Raw genomic sequence first — 19,825 nt, forward strand, 5'->3', positions numbered from 1 at the left:
AGGAATTAACTAAACATGGAACTTGTAAGTCAAGATTGAAAATACAGTTTTCCAGGAAAGACTTGTAGAAATTCTTACTGCCTGAAGGCTTGGAACCCCTGCTTCCTGCATGCTAAACCAACAAGCTTTGTGAGCTCTGTATGAACAAAACCACTGTCAGCCGGGACTAAAAGGGACATGGAGGAGACAGACGGAAGAGAAAAACAGCTTTAAGAGGAAAACCATGGAAGCTGAGGTCTGGAATTAAGACATTTCCTTGGACCAAGAGAGGGACCCCACCCACATGTAGGGAGAGAGTAAGTTTACTCCAGCATTTGAATAGGGTAGATGTTCCAGGCGTGGTTCAGGGAGAGTTTTTGCCGCCCCAGGCTACAGAGAGGGTGGAGCACAGTTCCTATAGATTAGAGAAGGCCAGATCGCCACCTCACTGTTCTGAGAAGGTTGGGCCTATATCCCAGAGGTTAGGGAGAATGTTACCACCACCTCACTGTACTAAGCGGGTTGAGACTGTACCCCAGAGATTGGGGAAAGAGTGACCATCACCCCTGTGTTCTTGGGGGGGCGAGGACTGGAGCTCATTCATCACCCAGATGCTTCATGAGGGTGGAACCAAGAAAATGGCATTGGGCAAGCTTGTGAAAAAGGTAGGCCCCAAGAAAAAACCATCATCTTAAGACTGACTCTGACTTTGAAGTCTAATGAAGTATGCCCTGCAGGTTTTCAGAATTGCCGGGGACCAGTGAAGCATGTTTCCCTCCCAAATTCTTTTGGTAATGCAAATGTTTATCCTATGTTTGTCCTTTTGTATATTGGAAGCAGATAACTTGTTTTTTAAGTTTCACTGATCTACAGCCAGAGGGGACTTTGCCCCAAGACAGACAAACTGTATTTCTGTAACTGTGATGTGATTTTGTACTTAGCATTGCTAACTGAAAGGATTTAAGGTTTTTTGAGTATTGTAATGTCTTTTGGAGATTCAGAGGGTGGAGTTTGGCAGTTTGAGATTATTTATGAATCCCAAAAAGAAAGATTATGTTTGTAATCTAATCTATTCCTCTGGGTGTGATACTCTTTGAATATTAAATTCAGCTGACATGTATTGATTATATTACCTGCTAAAATTAGGGCTTTGACTAGACCACATCAGTAGGGCATGACTCAGATTGAGTCCCCGCCCCCTTGGTGGGCTGATATAAACTCACTCAAGAAGACACACGGAAGAGGATAGACCTCTGTCATGTTCCATTCACCTGATAGTTTGCAGTTGAGCAGCTGAGAAAGCCTGGAACAAGGTCTATGCCAGACTGGTATAGGAAGCCCTGAGAGACTGGCCCTATGTCAGCCTACAGCTGAGATCAGAAGAAGCTGGGTCCATGGAGCCTTAAGAGGAAGAAGGATGGAGACCAGGCAGAAATCACCCTCCAACTTGCTTTAACACGAGGCAGCTGACTTTGATGAGAAAGCATCCTTGAGTTAGACTCTTTAGGGTCTTGTAACTGTAAGCTTTTACCCCAAATAAATACCCTTTAAAAAAGCCAGAAGATTTCTGGTACTTTGCATCAGCACCTCTTTGGCTGATGAATACATAGAGTGTGCATATCTTCAGCTTTACTAGATAAAGACAAACTATCTCCCAAAGGGGTTATACTCCTACAGCAGTGAAACCCTACTTAGGTGGTTATGGAGTGGTGCTTCTGTCAACATGGGTCTTTGAATAAGTAGTGAAAAGACCTTCCTTGAATTCTTCAATGGATATGTGGAGGGAGCAAATAAACAGTCATGGTTAAAAGCTGCTTAAAGGGAAAACGGACTTTGGCCCAGTGATTAGGGCGTCCGTCTACCACATGGGAGGTCCGCAGTTCAAGCCCCAGGCCTCCTTGACCCGTGTGGAGCTGGCCCATGCGCAGTGCTGATGCGCGCAAGGAGTGCTGTGCTACACAGGGGTGTCCCCCGCATAGGGGATCCCCACGTGCAAGGAGTGCACCCCGTAAGGAGAGCCGCCCAGCGCAAAGGAGGGAGCAGCCTGCCGAGGAGTGGTGCCGCCCACACTTCCCGTGCCGCTGACAACAACAGAAGACGACAGAGAAACAAGACGCAGCAAAAAGACACAGAAAAGAGACAACGGGGCGGGGGGGGGGATTAAATAAAAAAATAAATAAATAAATAAAAGCTGCTTAAAATTCTAGGGTTGTTTGTTACTATAATACAAATGATCCTGTCTGATACATTTAATTTGTTTATTCAAACATGTATAGTCTTACTGATATTTTGTCTGTTTTTTTCTATCAATTACTAAAAGGTATTTTTAAATCTTGCATTATGATTGCAGATTTGTATATTTCTCCTTATAATTTTTCTAATGTTTGCTTCTTATATTTTGAAGCTATGTTATTAGGTATATCTAGCTAATTATTCTTTTGAATTTTATCTTTTATTATTATGAAATGACCTTTTTTATCTCTAGTAATGTTTATTGCCCCAAAGTCAATTTTAGCTGCTGATAATATAGCTACATCATCTTTTAAGGGGTTAGTGTTTGCTTGGTATATCTTTTTCTATTCTCTTTCTTTAAACTTTTCTGTATCCTTAGTTTTAGATGCCTCTTGGAAACAGTTTATAGTTAGGGTTTTATCCAGTCTAATGATCTTCACTTTTTTATCTGGACATTTAGATGTAATATCATTACCTTCATATTTCATTTTCAATCTATCATTCTATAATGTGTTTTTGTATATTCCACTTAGTTCATATTTCCTGTTTTTCCTTCTTCTTTGCCTTCTTTTTGATATTTCTGCAATTTGGGCTTCTTTTAGTATTCCCTTTCCTAGAAATTACAACATATATTCTTCCCTTATCAAAGAGTAATGTTAATTGGCATTTTTTCCTTCATCTTAGATAAAGGAAGGACTTTGGAATACTTTGACTCTATTACAGTCCTATGACCTTTATGCCTTCCTCATATAAATTTTAAACTCCATAGAACATTTTCCCCCTAAGTCAGAAGTGTAAACATTATTGTTATTTAAAAATAATATGAAAGAAACAAAATAAGCTTTCAAATCAAGCAGTTAGAAAAAAGAACACCGAAAACACCACTCAAAGGAAAATAGGAGAAAGGAATAAAGTTAAAAACATAGTGAATTCTGAAAACAGGAAAAAAACCAGGCTAGATTTTTAAAAATCCCAATAAATTGGTCAAACATGTACTTTAAAAAACAAAGGATATACAAACAAAAGGAAAATAGAAATACATCAACAGATACAGTCTTAAAAACTTACAGAGAATAATATGAACAGTTCTGTGCTAATAGAGTACATATGAATCTGTCCATACATAGCTGTGTAAGAAATATATTTTTCTATAATTTATCTCATTTTCATTTTGAAACCCTTTTTCATTGGAGAGGAATGGAAATCTGATCTATCAGTGTTTTTTTTTTCCTTTGTTCCTTTTTTAATTTTTGTTTTTGTTGTTTTTATCTTTATTTTTGTCTTTTAAAAAATTTTCTTTCTTCAGTCAGTTTTGAGTTTACTTCTTTGAGTCTAATTTCAGGGAATGAGGAGGCTGTTCTCTATATTACAAAACATGGTGGGGATGGAAGGGTACTTACCTAGTCCTCAATATTATTTGTACATGCAGGTGTCTTCTGAAACATCCATCATTCTGTTTGGTCCTCAGTCATCAATACACATTACTTGCCAGTGAGATGTCTTCATTCTTACCCATCTGGTTGCTTCAGGTATGGTGGTTCTCGCTCTCTTACTTCCACATCTTATGTAGGAACATGGGCATAATCTCCTCACTGCCATGCTGGAGACTAAAGCAAAGCTGTTTAAAGCCAGGTCACATAAACTCGAAAAGAAAAAAGAGCAAATAACCCAAAGCAAGCAAAAAGAAAGAAACACTAAAGATCAGAGCCAAAATAAATGAAATAGGAAAACAATTAAAGAAAATCAGTGAAACCAAAGGTTGACTCTTTGAACAAAAGGAATTTTTCTTTGATCAACAAAACTGGTGAGCCTTAGCTATTCTAATCAGGTCAAAAAGAAAAGACAATATACCAAAATCAGGAATGAAAGATAAGACATCACTACCAACCTTATAGAAATTAAAAGGACTATAGACAGTATTATGATTGACTTTAGGTCAACAAATTAGAAAATGTAAATGGACAAATTAATAGAAAAATTCAATTAACAAAACTGACTCAAGAAGAAATAGAAAATCTGAATAGAACAATAACAAGTAAAGAAATTGGTAATTTAAAAATCTTACAAGGGAAAACCTAAGTGGCTTCACTGGCAAATTCTATGTACTGTTTAAGGAAGAAATAATACCAGTACTATACAAATTTATGCAGAAAATGAGGAGGAAGGAGTTCCCAACTCATTTTAGAAAAACCTAGTCTTGGGGATGTGAGTCGCCAAGCTTTTGTGAGTTTACGTCCAGGAGCGCCACAGTTTCTCACCATGAATATTGGAGGAAAATCCCATTATGCATCCAGCAGGGGAAGGGAATAAAGTGGCCATTTTGAACCTGTCCAGAACATTCTGTTCTCCTTGGCAAAAGACTGCATTCAAAAGACTATTTTACTATAGCCTAACTGACTTGGGTTTTATCAGAACCTAAACAGCATGGAGGAAGGGAAATATCCAAGTTTAGCCCCTTTAGGCTTCGTGGCTGTCTTACTTTGCCAGGATGCTATGACAATACAGTGTGTTGACTTAACATCAGGAAAATATTGATAGAAGTCAAAAATCAAGGTTTTGGCAAGGTATGCTTTCTCCCTTAAGTCGGTAGTGTTGTGATACTGGCTTGCCACAATTCTTGGGGTTCTTTGGCCAGCATCTCTGCCTCTGTCACATAGCAATGTCCTTGGTCTCCTCCTGTGTCTTTCTCTGTCCTCTGGTTTTTTATCAGGTCTACAGCGATATGGATTAAGGTCCACCCTCATTCCATTTGACTGCACCTAAATAGGCTCTTAGAAGATCTGATTTACAAGAGTCTATACCTTAACCGATAATACATCTTGAAAGGATCCTTATTTACAAATAAATTCACAGGAATATGGCTTAAGGTTAGGGATGTGTTTTTTGTTGAGATGCATAGTTTGATCTACCATACTCTCTAACTTAAGTGGAGGGTAGGAATAAAAAACAAAGCACTTGTACAGGTCACAGCACAGGGGCACAGGCTTACAAAAGACTGAGCCAAATCATAGAATTACAGAATGCTTCCCTACTCCCAACGCTTTACCACCACATCGATAGGGGTACTGTATAATAACGGGATTACAATGAAAAGAACTACGAAGCCCAGACCTTATTTAAGAATATGGAACCCAAAGACAACAGGGCAGAACAAACAAGGACACCAGAAGAAATTTTAGTCTCTGCCACATTCAGTTACATCAAACAGTAAATACAACCAGTTAAAATCTCATACTAAGGCCTATTTACATCAGTTCCTTTTATCTGGTAGATCACGGCTGGCTTTCAACAAAACATTATAAGACCTACTAAAAGGCAGAAATCACAGTCTGAAAGAGCAAGCATAAGAACCAGACTTATACTGTACAACAGATCTTACAGTGATAAAAGCCAAAATGTAAAAAAAAAAAGTATATATTTTTCACTAGTTTTTATTATCCAAAAATTTTTTTACTTTTATTTTTTATTTGTAAATTTTTTTTGTATTTTATATCTTATTTTTAAAACTATCATTATTTCATTTTCCTATTAATTGTATTTGGCTATTTTATTGGCTCCACTTTTGAAGTTTTGGATCACAGAAGGGTTACAACTGTGGCAGGGGAGGATCATTGATGCAGGGTGTCAGTGATGGGGCATACATGGGAGGGAGTTCACCTGGGTGTACATATAAGGCATATAAATGTGTTCATATATTCATGGGGCATTGTCACAGTGGATGGAGATTCACACAATAACCAAAAGAAATCAAATTCCCATCCTGGGGAGCTCTGCCTCATTCTCTAATGGAGTAGCAAGAATCCCCCAAGTACAGGGGCAATGACTAGTAAAGAAGGATGGTCCATCAAAAGGCCCTTGATATTTATGACTGTGCTTATGAACCTTTACTCTTGAAATTGAAACTTAGCCCAGTATTATAGGGTGCCTAAGAGTTACCTCCTGAGAACCTCCTTGTTGCTCAAATGTGGCCTCTCTTTTAAGCCAAATTCAGCATATAAATGCATTAACTTCCCCCCAGTGTGGGACGTAAGTCCTGGGGATGAGCCTCCCTGGCACTGAGGGATTACTAACAAGCACCAGCTAGCAATACACCTGGAAAAAGACCTTGACCAAAAGGGGAAAAGGGTAAAGACAAATGAGTTTATATGGCTAAGAGATTTCAAAGTGAGTCAGGAGGTCATTCCAGAGGTTATACTTAGGCACAGCTCAGCAGGATCTCATTGGCAGCCAAAGTAAATGCTACCCCAAATAGCAGAGTTCCTGAGGGCTCTGAAGACATCCAGACACCATAGTCAGGACAGGTAGCTCAGGAGTTTGGTGCCTTGCCAGTGGACCCTGCTTTGGAACTTATGTTCCCCAGTGTGAAAGAGTTGGACTCAGTTGTGGTTCCCCTACACATGGCTCTACTGTCCCTTCTATTTGAACCTATAATTAGTACTAGAGTTGGCAAGTGTACATCCAAGAGACTTAAATCTTTGGGCTGTCCATGTGCCAGCTGGGCCCTGAATCTCAACAGAGTTGCAACACCTACTCTCCAGTTCATTGGACTCACCCAGAACAACTAACAAAGAGGTCATGATGGACAACTGCCATACCAAGGAACCAGGAGAGTCTACAACTTTAAGAGAGTCCCATCCATTAGCCATATGGGATCACAGTCCCCTCTCATTTAGGGGGAGAGTGGGCATCATCATCCCAGAATCTTCAGTACTGGGGAATGAACTATGGACTAAAGTAGACTTACTGGTATTTCACTGTAGACTTATTGTAATTCTACCAATGGAAGAAATTATATCATTGATGTGGAGGCTGTGGCCACTGGAGGTTCTAAGGGCAGGGAGAGGGGAAAACAAGTGTAATTCAGGGACATTTTCAGGACTTGGGAATCATCCTGAATGACTTTGCAATGTCAGATACAGGTCATTATATATCTTGCCATAATGTACAGAATTGTGTGGAAAAGAGTGTAAACTACAATGTAAACTATAATTTATGCTTAGTGGCAGTGCTCCAGAATGTGTTCATCAATTTCAGTGAATGTACCACACTAATGAAGGGTGTTATTAATGTAGAAAAATGTGGGAGGTGTGGAGGGTGGGGCATATGGGAATCCCCTATATTTTTTATGTAGCATTTATGTAATCTAAGTATCTTTAAATGTATATATATTAAAAAAATAAAAATAATAAAAGTCTTTGCTTGACATCTCAAAAAAAGAAAGAACCAGACTTATATATGGCAGATATTTTGGAATAATCAGACTGGGAATTTAAAATAATTATGTTTAATATACTGAAAGCTTTAATGGAAAAAGTGCAAGAATAGGTAGGTAATGTAAGCAGAAAGATGGAAACTCTAAGAAAGAATCAAAAGAAAATGCTAGAAATCAGAAGTACTAACAAATGAAGAATGTGTTTGATGGACTTGTCGGTATATTGGACACTGCTGGGGAAAGAATTAGTGAGTTTGAAGATAGGCAAATAGCAATTTCAAAACTAAAAGGCAAAAGGAAAAATTATGAAAGATAGAGCAGCCTGTCAAAAAAACTGTGGGACAATTATAAAAATTGAAGCATATATGTAAGTTAGAATACCAGAAGAAGGGGGAGAAAAAAAAAAAGAAAGAAACAGAAGAAACATTTGAAGTAATAATGGCTGAGAATTTTGCAAAATTTAATGACAGACAATGAACCACAGATCCACAAATCTCAGAACACCAAGTAGAATAAATAGCAAAAAAACTACATGTAGGCATGTCATATTCAAGCTGCAGTAAATCAAAGACAAAGAGAAAATCTTGAAAATAAGACCAGAGGGAGAGGATGGAAGGATCTTACCTATAGAGGTAAAAATAAAAGAATTATATCTAATGTCTTTACAGAAATCACATAGGCAAGAAGAGAGTGGGGTGAAATATTAGTGTTGAAAGGAAAAACCCCACCAACCTAGAATTCTGTATTCAGCAAAATTACGAGTTTCTATGGCTATGAGTCTCCAAAAAAGAGTTGGGAGGTCATCAGAGGGGTTGCGCTTACCCACGCCTCAGCAGGGTCCCAGAGACAGCCAAAGTAGATACAACCCCAGGTACTGGTTCTCCTGAGGGCTACATAGAGACCCACAGGTTCTATGGTTATGACAGATGGCTCTGGAGTTCAGTGCCATGTCAGTTGGCCCTCTTTGGAGTTTGTGTTCCTGAGTGTGATGGAGTTGGACTCAGATATGACCTTTCTACACATGCCTCTTCTGTCACTTTTGTTGAACCTGTAGTTGGCGCTGGGATTGGTGTATACTCAGGAGACCTGAATCTCTGGACTGTTTATGTGACAGCCAGGCCCTGAGCCTCAGGACACTTGCAACTCCTACCCTCTGGTTTATTGGACTTACCCCAGCCAGCGAACAGGGAGGTGAAGAAGGTCAACCACCACACCAGGGAGCCAGGAGTGCCTACAACTGCAAGTAGAATTGCATCTATCATCCATGTGGAATCTAAACCCTCTCTCAATATAGAGGTGGAGTGGACATAACCATACCAGGGTCCACAGAATGGAGGAATAGAGTATGGATTAGAGTGGACTTACTGATATTTTACTATGGAACTATTGTGATTAGTAATGGAAGAAATGGTAGCATTGATGTGGAGAAAGTGGCCACAGTAGCTGCTGATGGTAGGGAGAGGGAAGAGATATGATGTGGGGGCATTTTTAGGACTTGGAGTTGTCCTGGGTGGTACTGCAGGGACAGATGCTAGACATTGTAAGTCCTGCCACGGCCTGCTGGGTGGACTGGAGGAGAGTGTAAACTACAATGTAAACCATTATCCATATGGTACAGCAGTGCTCCAAAATGTATTCACCAAATGCAGTGAATGTGCCACGATGATGAACGAGGTTGTTGATGTGGGAGGAGTGGGGTGAGGGGGTGGGGGGTATGTGGGGACCTCTTATATTTTTTGAACGTAACACTTTAAAAAATAGAAAAAAACAGTGAAGGAGAAATACTTTTTCAGACAAAAATCGAAGGAATTTTTCACCAGTAGATCTGCCTTATGAATGTAAGAAAATTTGTGAGAGGAATCTAGAGAGGAGGAAAATGATACAGTGATACATGTAGAGAAAGGAAGAGCATTTAAAAAGGAATAAATGACAGTGAAATAAAATCTTTTCTTTTTCTTATTACTAACCAATCTAACAGATAAGTGTTCAAAAACAATAACAATATACTAGATGATTATAGTTTATGGATAAATGAAATGAATGACAGCAATATTATAAGGGATGAAGGAGGTGGATTAAGAATATACCATTAGGGGGAAACGGACTTGGGCCCAGTGGTTAGGGCGTCCGTCTACCATATGGGAGGTCCGCGGTTCAAACCCCGGGCCTCCTTGACCCGTGTGGAGCTGGCCATGCGCAGCGCTGATGCGCGCAAGGAGTGCCGTACCATGCAAGGGTGTCCCCCGCGTGGGGGAGCCCCTCGCGCAAGGAGTTTGCCCGTGAGGAGAGCCGCCCAGCGTGAAAAGAAAGAGCAGCCTGCCTAGGAATCGCGCTGCCCACACTTCCCGTGCCGCTGACGACAACAGAAGCGGACAAAGAAACAAGACGCAGCAAATAGACACCAAGAACAGACAACCAGGGGAGGGGGGGAAATTAAATAAATAAATAAATCTTAAAAAAAAAAAAAGAATATACCATTAGGGAAGCAGATGTGGCTCAAGAGATAAGCCTCTACCTCCCATATGGGAGGACCCAGGTTCGATCCCTGGGGCCTCCTGGTGAAAAAGAAGAGAAAGCATGCCTGCATGGTGAGCCAACACCCATGTGGCGAGCTGAGTGCCCACATGGTGAGCTGAGGGCTCATGTGGGTGCCTGCATTGCAAGCCAAATGCCCACCAGTGAGCCAAGTGCCCATATGAGTGCCCATACAGTGAGCCAAGTGCCCGCATGAGTGCCTGCACAGTGAACCAAGTTCCCATGTGGTGAGCCATTGCCCACACGGCAAGCCAACTGCCCACGCAGCAAGCCAAGTGACCGTGCAGTGAGCCAGTGCCTGTGCAAATGAGTCACACAGCAAGATGATGATCCAACAAGAGAGAGGCAAAGGTGAAGCACAGTAGAGACCAGGAACTGAGGTGGCACAATTGACAGGGAACCATGAATAGAAAAGAAGTTACAATTGGATTAGTATAGACATTTTTGTGTTAATAATTACTTTAATTGTGAGTGGTCTAAATACATCAGTTAAAAGACAGAGGCTATCAAAATGGATTTAAAAAAAGACTCAATTATATGCTGTCTACAAGAAACGCAGCTTAAATATAAAGAGACAGATTAAAAGTAAAGGGTAGAGATAGTTACACCATGCTAACACTAATCAAAAGAAAGCTGGAGTAACTATTAATTTGAGACAAAGATTTCTCTGCAAGGAAATTTATCAGGGATAAAGAAGGACATTACATAATGATTAAGGGTCAATTTTTCAAGAAGACATAACAATCCTTAATATGTGCACATCTAACACCAGAGCATCAAAAGACATGAGGCAAAAACTGATAGAACTGCAAGGGGAAATAAGCAAATCCACTGTTGTAGACTTCAACACTTCTCTGTCAGTATTTGATAAATTCAGCACATAGAAAGTTAGTAAGAATATAGTTAAACTGAACAGCACCATCAATCAACTGGATCTAATTGATATATATACAATACCTTATCCAACAACAGCAGAGTACACATTCCGCAAGCTTACATGGAACATATTCACCAAGACAGACCACATCCTTGGTCATAAAACAAAACTTAACAAAAAAATTTTTAATCATATAGAGTATGCTCTCAGGTCACATTGGAATTAAATTAGAAATCAATAACAAAGCCAGATGAAAAATCCCAAAATATTTGGAGATTAAACTATATATTTCTAAATGACACCGTGGATCAAAGAAATCTCACAAGAAATTTTAAAATATTTTGAACTATATGAAAATAAAAATACAACTAATCAAAATTTGTGGGATGCCACAAAGCCATGCATAGATGATGTGATGGTTAAGTTCATGTGTCAGTTTGGCTAGGTTATGGGGTCCAGTTGTTTGGTCAAGGAATTACTGGCATGATTGTTATTGTGAGGATATTTCGTGGATTTAAGTCATTAATCAGTTGATTGCATCTATTAGTGATTACATCTAAAATCAACAAAGGAGAATGTCTTCAGCAATGAAAGAAGTTTCATCCTACCAGTGAAGGCCTTATAGAGAGAATTGAGTATTTCAGCAGTCAGAAAGAAGAATTTTTATATCTACTTCAGCTCACCTTCTCCTGGGAGAATTCATTGAAACCTTCGTAAGGGTTCCCAGCTTGCAGCCTGCCCTACAGAATTTAGCTTTGCCAATCCCCGTAGTCATGTAAACCAATTCCTATAATAAATCTGAGAATATTTATATACATACATATATCTCTCCTGTCAGTTCTTTTTCCCTGGAGAATCCTGGCTAATACAGATGGAAATTTATAGAAAAAAAAGAAAGATTACTTATCTTCCATCTTAAGAAACATGTATATATGTATGTATATGCTTCTAGCCAGGACTAACCAAGGAAAAACAAGATACAAATGACTAATAGAAATCAAAGAAGGAATGTCTCTACTGATCCCATGAACATTAAAAGAATAATAAATATTATGAAAAACTGTACCCACAAATATTATAACCTAGATTAAATCAGGAGAAATAAATAATCTGAGTAGGCCTATATCTATTAAAGAAATTGAGTCAATAGTAAACTCCCCAAACAAAACACCAGGCCTAGTTGGTTTCACTGGTGAATTCCACCAAACATTTAAAGAAGAAATGATACCATTTCTCTACAATAGAAAATAGAATCAAAGTGAACACTTCTCATTTTATGAGGCTAGCATTACCCTAATACCAAAACAAAAGACATTTTAAGAAAGGAAAATTAGAAACCAGTGTCTCTCAGTAAAGATAGATGCAACCATCCTCAACAGTATATTAGCAACTTGAATCCAACAGTGTATAAAAAAATTATACACCATGACCAAATGGGATTCCAGGTCCTCAAGACTGGTCATTTGGAAATCAAATAATGAATTCCATCACACCAACAGTCTAAGGAATAAAAATCATATGATCATATCAATAGATACAGAAAAAGCATTAGACAAAATCCAATGCTGATTCATGATAAAAACTATCAGCAAACTAGGAATAAAGGGAGACTTCCAACGTAGTATAGAACATCTATAAAAATCTTACAGCCAACATCATACTTACATCATACTAGATGTTTTCCCCCTAAGATTGGAAACAAGGTAAGTCCTAGCTAATATAGTAAGACAAGAAAAGGAAATAAAAGTATACATATTGGAAAGAAAAAAAAAACTGTCTTTGTTCACAGACGATATGATTGTCTATATAGGAAACCCTAAAGAATCAACAACAACAACAAAAATTCCTAGCACTAATAAGCTGTTATAGAGGGTTACAGAATGCAAGGTTAATGTACAAAAGCCAGCTTCTTTCCTATATGCCAGCAATGAACAATTAGAACTTGAAATTTAAAACACAACACCAGGGAGCAGATGTAGCTCAAGTGGTTGAGTACCTGCTTCCCATGTACGAGGTCGCAGGTTCATCCCCAGTACCTCCTAAAAACCAACAAACAAAAAAAAAACAATTCTCACTGGGGAGCAGATATTGCTCAGTGGTTGAGTTCCTGCCTCCTGGGACTGAACTGGGGTTCAATCCCCACTACCTCCTTGAAAAACAAAAACAAAAAAACCACCATTTACATTGGCACCAAAAAATGAAATACTTTAGGTACAAATCTAACAAAATATGTGTAAGATCCATATGAGGAAAACAACAAAATACCTGATGAAAGAAATAAAAGAAAATCTAAGTAAATGGAGAGATATTCCATATTCCTGAATAGAAGGACTCTACTATTAAAAGGTCACTTCTACCTAACTTGATCTATAGATTCAGCACATTATCAGTCAAAATCCTAGCAAGTCGTTTTGTGGAGGGACAAACTACATATGGAAAGGCAAAAGACCCAGAATAGCCAACACAATACTGAGGAAAAGGACTGACACTACCTTACTGGGACTTGCTATAACCTACAGTGATAAAGACAGCATGTTAGTGGAGAAAGAATAGGCAAATAAAATCAGTTGAACAGAATGGAGAGCCCAGAAATAGACCCACATAAATATAGCCAACTGATCTTTGACAAAGGAGCAAAGGATTTCCAATGGAGATAGTATAGTCTTTGAACAAATAGTGCCTTAACTGGACTACCACCTGCAGAACAAAAATGAATCTTGACATGGACCTTACATTTTTCACAAAAATTAATTCAAAATGGATCATAAATCTAAATGTAAAACACAAAACTATAAAACTTCTTGAAGACGTCATAGGGAAAATCTAGGTGACCTTGTGTTTGGTGATGACTTACAGATAAAACACCAAAAGCATGATCCATGAAAGAAAAAATGGAAAAGTTGGGCTTCATTAAAATTAAAACTGCTCTGTGAAAGATATTGTTAAGAGAATGAAAAAACGCTCCACAGTCTTAGAATATTTGCATAGCATATATCTGACAAAGGGATTGTATCCAAACTATACAAAGAACTCTTAAAACTCAACAATAAGAAAACACACCAGTTACAAAATGAGCAAAAGATCTGTATAGATACCTCATCAGGAAGATATACAGATAGCAAATATAGCGAATAAGCATATTAAAAGATGCTCATCATATGTCATTAGGGAATTACAAATTAAAACTACAATGAGATACCATTATACACCTGTTAGAATGGCTAAAATCCAAAGTACTAACACCAAAACGCTCATGCATTGCTGGTGGAAATATGAAATGGTACACCCACTTTGGAAGACAGTTTGTCTTCTTACAAAGCTAAACATAGGTTTACCATATGATTCAGCAATCATGTTCCTAGGTATTTACCCAAATGAGTTGAAACTTATGTCCGCACACGAGAAAACAGCACACAAGTATTTATAGCAGTGAAGCAGATATGGCTGAGGCTACTGGGCTCCTGCTTACCACATGAGAGGTCGCTGGTTTGGATCCCAGTGCCTTCTAAAGAAGACACTGAGCTGGCGCAACAGGCAGGTGTGGCAAAATGACAGAACAAGAGACACAAGAAGAAAAAACATGAGAGACACAAGAAAAGCAGGGAGCCGAGGTTCCTAGTGCCTCCTAAAGAAGATAGCGAGCTGTCGTGACAGGCAGGCGTGCTGAGCTGACGTAGCAAGATGATGCAACGAGATGTGGGGAGGAAAACAATGAGAGACTCAACAAAGCAGGGAGCACAAGTGGCTCAAGTGATTAGGCACCTCTCTCCCACATAACAGGTCCCAGGTTTAGCTCCCAGTGCCTCCTAAAGAAACAGGGAAGACAGACACAGCAAGTGCAGACAACAAGGGGATGGGGAGAAATGAATAAATTTTTTAAAAATGTTTATAGCAGCTTTATTCACAATTGCCTAAAATTGGAAGCAACTACGATGTCCTTTAATTGGTGAATAGATACCCTATAATGGATTATTATTCAACAGTAAAAAATTACCAAGCCATGAAAAAACATGGAGGAACCTTAAATGCATATTGCTAAGTGAAAGAAGCCAGTTTGGAAAAGCTACATACTATGTGATTCCCACTATATGACATCCTGGAAAAGGCAAAACTACAGTAACAGTAAGAGATCACTGGTGCTGGGATTGTCAGGGTTTGGGTGTGCAAGTGGGGGCAGGGTGAATAGGTGGAGCACAGGTCATTTTAGGTCAATGAAACTTCTGTATGATACCATAATGGTGGCTGTATGTCATTATGCGTTTGTCACAACCCATAACACTGTAACAGAGAGTGAACCTTAATGCAGACTATGGACTTTAGTTAGTAATGTATCAATATTGGTTCATCAATTATAAAAAATATACCCCATTAATGGAAACTGCAGAGGAGGAGGATATATGAGACTTCTGTGATTTCTGCACAATCTTTCTGTAAATCTAAAACTACTCTAAAAATAGTCTAAAGAATTTAAAAAATAGAATTCAGTTAGATTTCTATATGAAACTTGTATTTATAAATCAATAATCTTTAGACATACAACAACCAGTTAAAAGATATTATAGAGAAGAAAATCCCATTTACAATGGAATTTTTTTTTAAGATTGATTTATTTATTTCTGTCCGCCCCTGTTATCTGCTCTCTGTCCACTCGCTGTGTGTTCTTCTGTTTCTGCTTGTATTCTCATTGGGCAGCTCTGGGAACTGATCCTGGGACCTTCAAGAGTGGGAGAGAGGCGATCATTCTCTTGCGCCACCTCAGCTCCCTGGTCTGCTATGTCTCTTATTGTCTCTCCTCTGTGTCTCTTGTTGCATCATCCTCCTGCACCAGCTCTCCGCATCAGCCGGCATTCCTGCACGGGGCAGCATTCCACGTGGGCCAGCTCACCACACAGGCCAGCTTGCATTCACCAGGAGGCCCTCAGCATCGAAACCTGGACCTCCTATATGGTAGCCATGAGCCCAACTGCTTGAGCCACATCCATTTCCCTACAATGGAAATTCGAAAAACAGAAATAAGCGAGAAATACGCAAAATATTATGATTAAACATAGATATGCTATAGCAGTACTTGAAATAAAATGAAAAGATGTACTATTGTTTTTGGATAGGAATACTGCACATCATGAAGATGGTAAAATTTTAAAGCCATTTAATACAAATACAATCTCAAAAAAAAATCACAGAATTTTAAAGGGAAAACTAGTAAACTTATTCTAAAGTTCTAATAAAAATAAGAAAAGCAAGTCCTAATAAGGGAGGAACTAGTCATACCAAATATTGGAAAATATTATAAAATAACAAATTGAGTTGGTGGCACATGGTTAGATGGAGGGATCAATGAAACAGCACAGAAAAAAAAACCCCAATGCATCCAGAGTTGATATAAAATAAAGGAGTCATCTCAGACCAATAGGGAAAAGCTCACTTATTTAAATAGTAGTGTTTAGAAACTAGCTATCTAGGAAAAAAATAAGTCTGGATCCATACCTCAACTTTATATTAGGATAGGTTCTAGATGGATCAGAGTCATGGGGGGGTGGGGAAGGTGTCTTTCTGTATATGTCATAAAACTGATTAGCCATGAAATAAACATTGTAAATTACATACATATGTATCATGAGCCCCAAATCCCAGCAGACCCATACCTAGATATATGCTCAAGAGAAATTCATCCAATTTTGCATCAGTATACCTATACACGAATATTCATGGAGCATTGTTCATAATAGTAAAAAAAATGGAAACAACTCAATCTGTCAACAACAGAATGAATAAATAAATTATGGTATAGGGCATACCGTGTAATACCACATAGCAATGAAAGTAGACAGACACAACAACTAGATGGTTCTCAAACATTTTGAGCAAAAGAAGCAAAACACAAAAGAATATTTGAGGAAAGCGGATATGGCTCAAGTGATTGAGCTCCCACCTACCACATGGGAGGTCCGGGTTCAGTTCCTGTTGCCTCCTAAAGAAGATGAGCAAGACAGCAAGCTGAGGCAGTGAGCTGATGTGGTGAGCTGATGCAATGGGCTGATGTGGTGAGTTAATGCAACAAGATGACTCAACAAGAGACACTCAGAGGAAAATGTAATGAGAGAGAGACAACAAAGCAGGGAGCAGAGGTGGCTCAAGCGATTAGGCACCTCCCTCCCACATGGGAGGTCACAGGTTTGGTGCCCAGTGCCTCCTAAAAAAAGACCAGCATACAACAAACAGACACAGCAAATGCAAACAACAAGGAGGTGGGAAGAAATAAATAAATAAAATCTTTAAAAAACCCCACAAGAGCCAGCTTAAAGGGCTCTCACTAGTAAAATAATTTGAGTATCAAATTAAATAACTTGATAGGAATTGATTGTATCACATTGAATAGTCAAAACTGATACTAAAAATACAAATGATAATTTTTAAAATATATGAAAAAAAATTTGATGAACATATATAGTATAAGTCTATTTATATAAAAGTCAGAAACAAGCAAAACAAAACTCTGCTCTAACTACAAAGAAAAGCAAAAAGAGTTTTATTTAAACAAATCTGGATAATGTGATTTCCTGAGGCAAAGAGGGATTGTGATTGGAGGGGCATGTGGGGACACTTCTGGGGATATCAGCAATAGTCTCTTTTTTCACCTGGATGGTGGTCAGAGTGGTGCTTTTAAATAATTTCTTATGAAACCGTACATATGTTTTATGTGCTTTTCTGTATTTATTAAATCTCATTTTTAAAAAGTCTATAAGGAAAGTTCAAGGAAAAATGAGTCTGGGGGAAAAATTGGAACTCATATCACAGAAGAAATTAAGGAAATTTGAATTGAGCTCTTTAAATCAATAAGGAAAAGCCCTATAATGCCATAGATGAATGTGCAAAAGATATGACCAGACAACTCACAAAAAGGAAAATACAAATGACTCTTGAAAAAGATGCTCATACTTGCTCATAAGAGAAATGTGGTTTAAAATTACCTGAAAATGTTTTTCACCTGTCAGATTAGCAAAGATTCAAAAGTTTGTCATACTGTGTTTATAAAGGTTTGGGGAAGCAGGTACTTTCTTTGCTGGTAATGAAGAAAGCTGATCCAACCTCTTTGGGATACAATCTGACAGTACCTATTAAAATTAGAAATGTATATTGTGGTAGGGGACAGTGGGAGCATACTCTGCCATCTTTTCCTGAGACCCACAAATAAACCCTGTGCCTGGGACTGTTAGTCTGGCTCCGAGAACAGGATGATAAGTACAGGCTGCCTCCTTTCTCTGGAGTGCCTTGAGGTAAAACATATCCCCTAGCAGATAGTAGACTGCTGGCACATGTCTTCTCATTTAGTCCTGCACTTACATAAACATTCACTGAGGACAGTCTGGCTAAAGTATGTCCGTTGTATGTTACCCAGCTTACCCCTGCTAGTGTAGCTGTTCCTGGCAGGGAGATAGTGGTTTCCTTCTACTAGGAAAGATGTGTGTATAAACCATTTCCTTGCATTGGCCTTGGTTGAGAACTGCTGGCCATAGGAGACCGACACCTGCTAGTAAAGCTGACTTTGTCTTCGCTGTATGAGTAAATGTTTTTCCATCCAGTGCCAGTGTGAGTCATACTGTTGTTGGCGACCCTGACACCTGTATTGGAAAGAATTGACAACTCTTTGGTGCCTCTTGACAGTTTTACACAGACAGCAGGATGCCAACAGTTCCACCTCTAGTAATTTATCCTATGGATGTTTTCACGTATATGTGAAATGACACATGTACAGGTTACTTGTAGTAATATTGTTGGTAATAGTAAAAGATTTAAAATGATATCAATGTCCTTTAATAGTAGACTGATTAAGTGAAGTCTGGTGCATCTATACAATGAAATACATTGCAGTCATAAAAATATTGAGGAATCCTTTGCACACTAATTAGGAATTGCCTTCAAGTTGTATACATAGAGTGTAAAATATGGAAAAAGTGATAGTAGATGGAAGAATGTACTTACTAGTTTGTAAATGCATAAAATATCTTTGAAAATACACACAAGAATCTAGTAATATTTGTCATTGCCTTTGGGAAAAATTAGATGGCTAGTTGAGAGGAGTGGAAAGGACACTTTTACCTTTTAAATTTTGAACTGTGTGAATGTAATTAATGTAATTACATAGAAAAGGTCTATGTGTCTTTTTTCAACTAAAACAATCATTAATGTGCTTTTTTTTTTTTAGGACAAAAGATAAAAAAAGGAAAAGAAGGAAAAAAAGGAGGAAGCAACCACATGCTGTCACCTTTCCAACATTGTGCTCATGTTTCAAGAATTATTTTGTGGTATTTTTGGTAGTTAGTTTGCATCTTTACTAGTTTGTCAAGATCACTATCACAGCATCTACTATGTTAGGCAGAAAATTATGTGTATAATTTGCTGGATATATCAAATGTAAATATATTTTAAATTTTAGGTTTAGATTATTATCTCTTTAAATATTTTATCAAGATTAGTGGAGCAGTCCCACATATGCAAAACATCTGAAAATATTCATTGGACTTTTTTCTACCTCTGTACTCCTAGAAAGATCAAATTAAGTAGATGCTCTTACTTTCTAATTTTATTTTTTTAAAATATGTATTAGTGTAGTTTCATATACTGTTCTTGGTATAATTTGGTATACTTTTTAAAACACACAATGTTTAATCTCTTTAGAAAAGGAGACTGTCAAAAATAAAAATCCCCTTTAACTCTCAAAATAAATATAATCAGATTTACAAAAGTTGATTATCATCATGTCTTCTATCTTATGTGGAATACTTACCTGCTCTGCCAAATCAGGTGCTTAAAGATATATTTAGAAATTTTCACTTGCTAAACATGATGCCCAAACTTGAACATTTCATGTCTGTATTTGTGATTACATTTCATTTTTGTATTTCTCAACACTTTTCTGTGGACTTCAAGAAGGAAAGAAGTCAAGCAGACATCTAGAAAAGAACTGCTAGGAAGTGTACGTAACTCAA

The 19,825-nt window shown here is 38.1% G+C and overlaps 1 long non-coding RNA gene across 1 annotated transcript in view; it reads left to right on the forward strand.

The window, feature by feature from the left end:
• LOC131273088 (uncharacterized) overlaps positions 1 to 19,581 on the forward strand; it is a 61,828-nt gene extending 42,247 nt beyond the window's left edge. The window contains exons 2-3 of the long non-coding RNA XR_011645563.1: positions 3,641 to 3,740; positions 19,042 to 19,581. This is a non-coding gene — a long non-coding RNA (uncharacterized lncRNA). The remainder of the gene's footprint in view (positions 1 to 3,640; positions 3,741 to 19,041) is intronic.
• The last annotated feature ends 244 nt before the right edge of the window (positions 19,582 to 19,825 follow it).

The sequence above is a fragment of the Dasypus novemcinctus genome, chromosome 13 (assembly GCF_030445035.2).
Source record: "Dasypus novemcinctus isolate mDasNov1 chromosome 13, mDasNov1.1.hap2, whole genome shotgun sequence".
NCBI lineage: Eukaryota > Metazoa > Chordata > Mammalia > Cingulata > Dasypodidae > Dasypus > Dasypus novemcinctus.